The 8316-nt window shown below is 45.0% G+C and overlaps 1 pseudogene across 1 annotated transcript; it reads left to right on the top strand.

Annotated features, from left to right (window-relative positions):
* The first annotated feature begins 2264 nt into the window (after positions 1-2264).
* On the top strand, positions 2265-3224 carry LOC108543216 (triosephosphate isomerase-like; annotated as a pseudogene). Its single transcript, XR_001889513.1, has one exon. The product of XR_001889513.1 is annotated as a triosephosphate isomerase-like (transcript).
* Positions 3225-8316: the final 5092 nt, after the last annotated feature.

The raw sequence follows: 8316 nt of genomic DNA, 5'->3' as shown, positions 1-8316 counted from the left end.
TTTGGACAGTAGACAGACAATCTATAAACACCCAGTTTGCATCAAGGAATAAAACAGATTTTATTTCCTTCTATTCTTGTTGAAGCCCTGCCCACATTTCTCGTCATTCTTGAAATAAGTTCAATAACTATGTTCCGCTATACCTTGTACATACTGCTGTGGTTAGGTGTTACTGCCAAACAAATAACATTATCTGTTTATCTGTCTCACTTCACGCTAGCCTGTAGGATTCTTGATGCAAGGATTGTGGTTTACGAATATCTGCCAGGCCTGCAATGGAATAAGGAGGGACTTCAGAATAAAAAAGACTTGGATTAAAATCCTGGCCCTAGAATTTAACTGTGTCATGATGGGCAAGTTTTTTAACTTCTTTGAGCCTAATAGTACTGATTTTTAAAACAGGGATTTAAATACCTACCTAGAAGACTTGATTAAGAATAAATGATATAGGCCAGGTAGAGCGACTCACACCTGTAATCCCAGCACTGTGGGAGGCTGAGGCAAGTGGATTGCTTGAGCTCAGTAGTTCAAAACCAGCCTGGGAAATATGGCAAAAACCCATCTGTACAAAAAATACAAAAAAAAAAAAAAATAGTCGGGCATTGTGGCCTGTGCCTGTAGTCCCAGCTACCTGGGGGGCTGAGGTGGAGGAAGGCTTGAGCCCAGGAGTCCAAGGCTGTCATGAACCAAGATCGTGCCGCTGCACTCCAGCCTGGGTGAAAAAGCCAAAACTCTGTCTCAACAAAAACAAAAACAAAAAAAAAAAGAAAGAAAAAGAAAAAAGATTAAATGATATAATTTACTAAAGGTTATAAATGAATGCTTATAAATGAAACGTGAAAGCTTCCCTTGTCCCCCTCCCAGGGCATGTGATGGGGTGTGTCTCACTTCTTCAGTGCCCCACTGCTTAAAACTCTAGGGGAGCATAGAGATGGGCAGGCTGTGGGTCTCCAACTCCATGGTGGTGTGTAGGGGTGGATGTTTACAGCTTGTCCCAGTGGACATGTGTTACAGGGTTCTCTCTTAGTTTAGCCGTCTATAGGCAGCTTGTGTTAACCAGCTCAGTTAGACCCTCTACCTTGGACAGAGGGCTTTCTGTATCCTGGGTTCTTGCCTTGGTGTATGGAAGAATGGGATCACACCTGGGCTTGGAGAATGAGTGCCAAGTTTTATTGAGTAGAAGTAGCTCTCCGCCAGTGGGGGAGCCATAAGGGAGATGGTCTTCCCTGGATTTGGGCTGCTCAGTGGCCCCAGCTTTCCTCCAACTGCCCCAGCCAAACTCTGTCTCATCCCACCAGTTGATGGTCTGCCAGCATGCTGGCGTCTGTCCATGTGCTCTTCAGCCAGCATGCTCTCAACCAGCCACTCGGGTCTTCTTCCACCAAAGTGTTCCTCTCAATATCCAGCTGCCTGTGTGTCTGCCCGCTAGGGTCTCCGGTTTTTATAGGCCCAGGATGGGGGTGTGATGGGACAGGGTGGTCTTGGAAAATGCAACATTTGGGCGCAAAAGCAGGAGTGCCTGTCCTCACCTAGGTCCATGGGGGTGGAGCCCTAGCCAGGGACCATGCCCTCCTCTACCCAGCACTTTCCTTCCCCTCGTCTGTATCATTTAAAGTGACCACACTCTTCCCTTCCCAGCACTCCCGTATCATAAACAGAAGGAAATTGTATTTTTAAGATTCTTTGGTTATGAGCAATAGAAATAAACTCTGACTAACTTGAGTAGGGAAAGAAGACATAAGAACAAAATGCAAGGTGTAATCTGGAATTAGATCCTGGGTCAGAGAGGGAAATTTATATAAAGGACATTATTGGGACAATTAGCATAATCTGAAAAATGAACTATATCTTATAAAATAGTGTTAGCTAATCTTATATTTTCTGAATTTGATCATTATATGGCATTTATATAAGAGAATGTCCTTGCTTTTAGGAAACACACAATGTAGGATATGGAGGTAAAGGAGCATGACGTCTGAAGCTCTCAAATGACTTGGGGAAAAAAATTTACATGTATATAAATGATTACATGTATATAAAATGTACATATATGACATATATACATTTATATATAATGTATGCATACACATAGAGACAGAGAAAGCAAAAAAGTAAATATGGCAAAATGTTAACAATTATATACATTCATATGTAATGCATGCACACACATTTATAAAGAAACAAAGAGAAAGCAAAAAAGCAAACACAGCAAAATAGTAATAATTATTAGTGGATCTGAGTAAAGAATGTGGGAATATGCAGACACTGACCTTCAGCGCCTCGACTCCAGTGCCATGGCGCCTTCCAGGAAGTTCTTCGTTGGGGGGAACTGGAAGATGAACGGGCAGAAGCAGAATCTGGGGGAGCTCATCGGCACTCTGAATGCGGCCAAGGTGCCGGCTGACACCGAGGTGGTTTGTGCTCCCCCCACTGCCTATATCGACTACAGAAGCTAGATCCCAAGATTGCTGTGGCTGCACAGAACTGCTACAAAGTGACTAATGGGGCCTTTACTGGGGAGATCAGCCCTGGCATGATCAAAGACTGCAGAGCCACGTGGGTGGTCCTGGGGCACTCAGAGAGAAGGTATGTCTTTGGGGAGTCAGATGAGCTGATTGGGCAGAAAGTAGCCCATGCTCTGGCAGAGGGACTAGGAGTAATCGCCTGTATTGGGGAGAAGCTAGATGAAAGGGAACCTGGCATCACTGAGAAGGTTGTTTTCGAGCAGACAAAGGTCATCGTAGGTAATGTGAAAGACTGGAGCAAGGTCGTCCTGGCCTATAAGCCTGTGTGGGCCATTGGTACTGGCAAGACTGCAACACCCCAACAGGCCCAGGAAGTACACAAGAAGCTCTGAGGATGGCTTAAGTCCAACATCTCTGAAGCAGTGGCTCAGAGCACCCCTATCGTTTATGGAGGCTCTGTGACTGGGGCAACCTGCAAGGAGCTGGCCAGCCAGCCTGATGTGGATGGCTTCCTTGTGGGTGGTGCTTCCCTCAAGCCCGAATTCGTGGACATCATCAATGCCAAACAATGAGCCCCATCCATCTCCCCTACCCTTCCTGCCAAGCCAGGGACTAAGCAGCCCAGAAGCCCAGTAACTGCCCCTCCCCTGCACATGCTTCTGATGGTGTCACCTGCTCCTTCCTGTGGCCTCATCCAAACTGTACCTTCCTTTACCATTTATATCTTCACCCTGTAATGGTTGGGACCAGGCCAATCCCTTCCCCACTTACTATAATGGTTGGAACTAAATGTCAGTAAGGTGGCTTCTCCTCGGCTGAGAGGTGGAAGGGATGGGATGTGCTCCTGAGTTCCCTAGGCCCTAGTGAGGGCAGGAGAGAAACCATCCTCTCCCTTCTTACACCGTGAGGGCAAGATCCTCCCCTCAGAAGGCAGGAGTGCTGCCCTCTCCCATGGTGCCCATGCCTGTGTGCTGTGTACGTGAACCACCCACATGTGAGGGAATAAACACCTGGCACTAGAAAAAAAAATGTGGGAATTCTTTGAACTATTCATATATACTACTTAGAAATAATTTCCAAATAAAAATTTTTAAAAGAAAAAAGGGTTAATATATTGGAAGAAACTTGGAGATCTCGAAAAGGAAGAGTGGAGAATTATAACAGTGAGAAAATTATGGCAGTGATGGAGATCTGATGCGGTCACCCCTCCTCTTGCCTTTGGTCTTCAACCTGCCCTTAATTACTCCTGGGCTTGGATCAAGCTAATTTTGGGAGACGTTTAGTTTAAGTGATAATAGCCTTTTTCCATAACTCAAGTGCCTTTGTAAAGCTAACAAGAGGCCACCAAGCTGAGAGGATAGAGGACCCTGAATTCTGCTACGGTGTAATCATAAACAATTGCCAGCCATTATTCCAGAGGGCGCAAGATATGCAGCTTCCCCGTTCCCAATTACTCCTGCAGATTACATCACATTGTAGAACCTAAGATTGGCCTTTGAGATATCTTTTCAGGTTTTGTGTATGTCTGAGGGCAGATGGCTCCATCTGGACCTGCCAACCTGTGGCCCCACCCAATAGTAACTCAGTACATGTGAGGACCATTTCCCATACCCCTGTGATTGTATCTCTAACCAACCACTAACAAGCACCCATTGCCTGGCCATCCTCCTGTCCCCTGCTTCCCCCAAACTATCTTTGAAAAACCCTAGCCTCCGAATTTTCAGGGATGCTGTTTTGAATAACAAAACTCCAGTCTTCTGTTTAGTAGCTCTATGTGTGTAAAACTCTTTCTTTATTGCAATTCCCCTGCCTTGATAAATTGGCTGTATCTGGGCAGTGGGCCAGAAGAACCCACTGGGCAGTTACATCAGGCTTAGGAACTAGGTAGGAACCAGGACAGGTACTATTCAATTATTGGACTATAGCACTGGTAAAATTAAGTCTCTTCCTTTTTTTTCATCATTTTGTACATGACTCACAATCCCAGAAAAGAGAGAATTTTTTTCAGTGAATCAATACAGGGGTGGGGGATAAGATCTGACAAGAGTTTCCAGAAGGGTTCACTATTGCATCCCTCACAACCCAGAATAGTGCCTAGCTCAGCACATTAGGAGCTCAAAACATAATTTTTAATGCATGTTTATACTCTAGCACATAATAGGTACACAAGAAACCTACGCAAGGAGTTTTAGTTCCCTTACCTCCCTATTGTAACTGTGGTTTTGAGCATTTTTATCAAGCATATAGCAGTTGCTGTAAAATAGTTACTAATTGAATTGTAGCATTGGCCTTGCCTGCAGTAAGTGACTGCTGCTTAGCTGAATGGATATGCACATTCAGGAGTCATATCTTCTTCCTCATTGATGAGTGGATTGTCCTGGACAAATGGCCTGCTCCCCAGATAGGTAATAACTTCAAGTGTCTAGGCCAAAATACAGGGAGAGGTGACAAGATAGTGTAGTGGCCTGATTTTAGAGTCATTACTTCTTAATCACTGTGAGATTTGGGAAATAATTATCTTAATCTCTCTCTTAGATTTTCATTGTGATATTATGAAATATATGTTTGATCTTTGTTCACATTTCCTGGCACACAACTCCTACAATCTTTGGAGTCTTCAAAGTAATAAGTATCTTTTTGTATGCTAATGAGTTGACTGATGGCTAGCAGCCCTAGGTAACTTTAGAATGGGGCTGATCACCAGAAAGACCAATGCAGGATTGAGTATCCAGACTTTCAGTCCCACACCAACCTCCAGGGAGGGAAAAAGGGCTAAATGTTGATTGCCAAGGGCCAATGATTTAATCAATCATGCCAGTGTAATGAAGCTTCCATAAAAACCTAAAGGGACAGAGTTTGGGGAATTCCAGATAGCTGAGCACATGAAAATTCCTGGATGGTGTTCCTGAAGAGGGCATGGAAGTACCACACCCCTTCCCACATTCCTTGCCCTACATGTCTTTTAATCTGTATCTTTTGTAATATTCTTTATAATAATCCAGGAAATGTAAGTGTTTCCCTAGATTCTGTGAGCCACTCTAGAAAATTGATCCAACCCAAGGAGGGTGTTGTGGGAGCCCCAGTTGATAGCTAGTAGGTAAGAAGCACTGATAAAACAATCTGGGGCTTGTGATTTACATCTGAAGTGGAGCACTCTTGTGGGACTGAGCCTTCAACCTGTGGGATTTGATAACTGTCTTTGGGTAGATAATGTCAAAATTGAATTGAATTAGAGGACACCCAGCTGGGGGCCAATGAAAAAGCCACTACAGAATTGGTTCATTGGTTGTTGGTGGGAGAAATTCCCACAGGCTTCTTGGTGACCATGTTACCAGCAGTGAATCCATAAGGGTCTGCAGCAGACTTGATCCCTTGCCTCCTCAGAGGAAATAATTCAGCCAAGGGACAGAAGTAGGTTTCAGGCAGAGGGAAAGATGGAGGCAAGTTTTGGAGCAAGAGTGAGAGCTTATTAAAACATTTTAGGAAAGGGAAGGTGGCTGGCAAGATGGCCAAATAGAAACAGCTCCAGTCTGCAGCTCCCAGCAAGATCAATACAGAAAGCAGGAGATTTGTGCCTTTCCAACTGAGGTACCCGGCTCATCTCATTGGGACTGGTTAGACAGTGGGTGCAGCCCATGGAGGGCAAGTAGAAGTGGGTGGCGTATCACCTTCCCCAGGAAGTGCAAGGGGTCAGAGAACTCCCTCCCCTAGCCAATGGAAGCCATGAGGAACTGTGCCGTGAGGAATGGTGCATTCCAGCCCAGACACTATGTTTTTCCCACAGTCTTCGCAACCTGCAGACCAGGAGATTCCCTCGGGTGCCTATACCATCAGGGCCCTGGGTTTCAAGCACAAAACTGGGCAGCCAATTTGGGCAGACACTGAGCTAGTGGCAGGATTTTTTTTTTCATACCTCAGTGGTGCCTGGAACGCCAGCGAGACAGAACCATTCACTACCCTGGAAAGGGGGCTGAAGCCAGAGGGCCAAGTGATCTAGCTCAGCAGAACCCACCCCATGGAGCCCAGCAAGCTAAGATCCTAAGATCCAAGATTGAAATTCTTGCTGCCAGCACAGCAGTCTGAAGTTGAACTGGGACACTTGAGCTTAGTGGGTGGAGGGGCATCCGCCATTACTGAGACTTGAATAGGTGTTTTTCCCCTTATAGTGTAAACAAAGGCACCAGGAAGTTCAAACTGGGCAGACCCCACTGCAGCTCGGCAAAGTCGCTGTAGCCAGAATTCCTCTGTAGATTCCTCCTCTCTGGGCAGGGAATCTCTGAAAGAAAGGCAGCAGCCCTAATCAGGGGCTTATAGATAAAACTCCCATCTCCCTGGGACAGAGCACCCGGGGGAAGGGGTTCCTGTGAGTGCAGCTTCAGCAGACTTAAATATTCCTGCATGCTGGCTCTGAAGAGAGCAGCGGATCTCCCAGCACAGCACTCGAGCTCTGCTAAGGGACAGACTGCCCTCTCAGGTGGGTCCCTGACCCCTATACCTCCTGACTGAGAGACACCTCCCAGCAGGGGTCGACAGACACCTGCAGAAGAGCTCCTGCTGGCATCTGGCAGGTGCCCCTCTAGGATGAAGTTTCCAGAGGAAGAAACAGGAAGCCTGTTCTGCAGGCTCTGCTGGTGATACCCAGGCAAAAAGGGTCTGGAGTGGACCTCCAGCAGACCTGCAGCAGAGGGACCTGACTGTTAGAAGGAAAACTAACAAACAAAGGAAATATCAACAACATCAACAAAAATGATGTCCACGCAGAAACCCCATCTGAAGGTCACCAACATCAAAGACCAAAGGTAGATAAATCCACAAAGATGAGGAAAAACTAGCATAAAAGGCTGAAAATTCCAAAAACAAGAACACCTATTCTCCTCCAAAGGATCACAACTCCTCACCACCAAGGGAACAAAACTGGACAGAGAGTAAGTTTGACAAATTGACAGAAGGCTTCAGAAGGTGGGTAATAACAAACCTCTCCAAGCTAAAAACACATGTTCTAACCCAATGCAAGGAAGCTAAGAACCTTGAAAAAAGGTTAGATGAATTGCTAATTAGAATAATCAGTTTAAAGAAAAACATAATTGGCCTGATAGAGCTGAAAAACACAGCACGAGAACATCGTGAAGCATAGACAAGTATCAATAGCCAAATTGATCAACTGGAAGAAAGGATATTAGAGATTGAAGATCAACTTAATAAAGTGTGAAGACAAGATTAGAGAAAAAAGAATGAAAAGGAATGAACAAAGACTCCAAGAAATATGGGACTATGTGAAAAGACCAAACGTACGTTTGATCAGTGTACCTGAAAGTGACGGTGAGAATGGAACCAAGTTGGAAAACATTCTTCAGGATATTATCCAGGAGAACTTCCCCAACCTAGCAAGACAGGCCAGCATTCAAATTCAGGAAATACAGAGAATGCCACAAAGATACTCCTCAAGAAGAGCAACCCCAAGACACGTAACTGTCAGATTCACCAAGGTTGAAATGAAGGAAAAAATGTTAACAGCAGCCAGAGAGAAAGGTCGGGTTACCCACAAAGGATAGCCCATCAGACTAGCAGCAGATCTCTCTGCAGAAACCCTGCAAGCCAGAAGAGAGTGGAAGCCAATATTCAACATTCTTAAAGAAAAGAATTTTCAACCCAGAATTTCATATCCATCCAAACTAAGCTTCATAAGTGAAGAATAAATAAAATCCTTTACAGACAAACAAATGCTGAGATATTTTGCCACCACCAAGCCTGCCTTACAAGAGCTTCTGAAGGAAGCACTAAATGTGGAAAGGAACAGTCGGTACCAGCCACTGCAAAAACACACCAGATTGTAAAGACCATTGACACTATG

The sequence above is a fragment of the Rhinopithecus bieti genome, unplaced genomic scaffold (genome assembly GCF_001698545.2).
Source record: "Rhinopithecus bieti isolate Rb0 unplaced genomic scaffold, ASM169854v2 scaffold_23868, whole genome shotgun sequence".
Lineage (NCBI taxonomy): Eukaryota > Metazoa > Chordata > Mammalia > Primates > Cercopithecidae > Rhinopithecus > Rhinopithecus bieti.
This window is presented reverse-complemented; position numbering and strand designations above follow the sequence as displayed.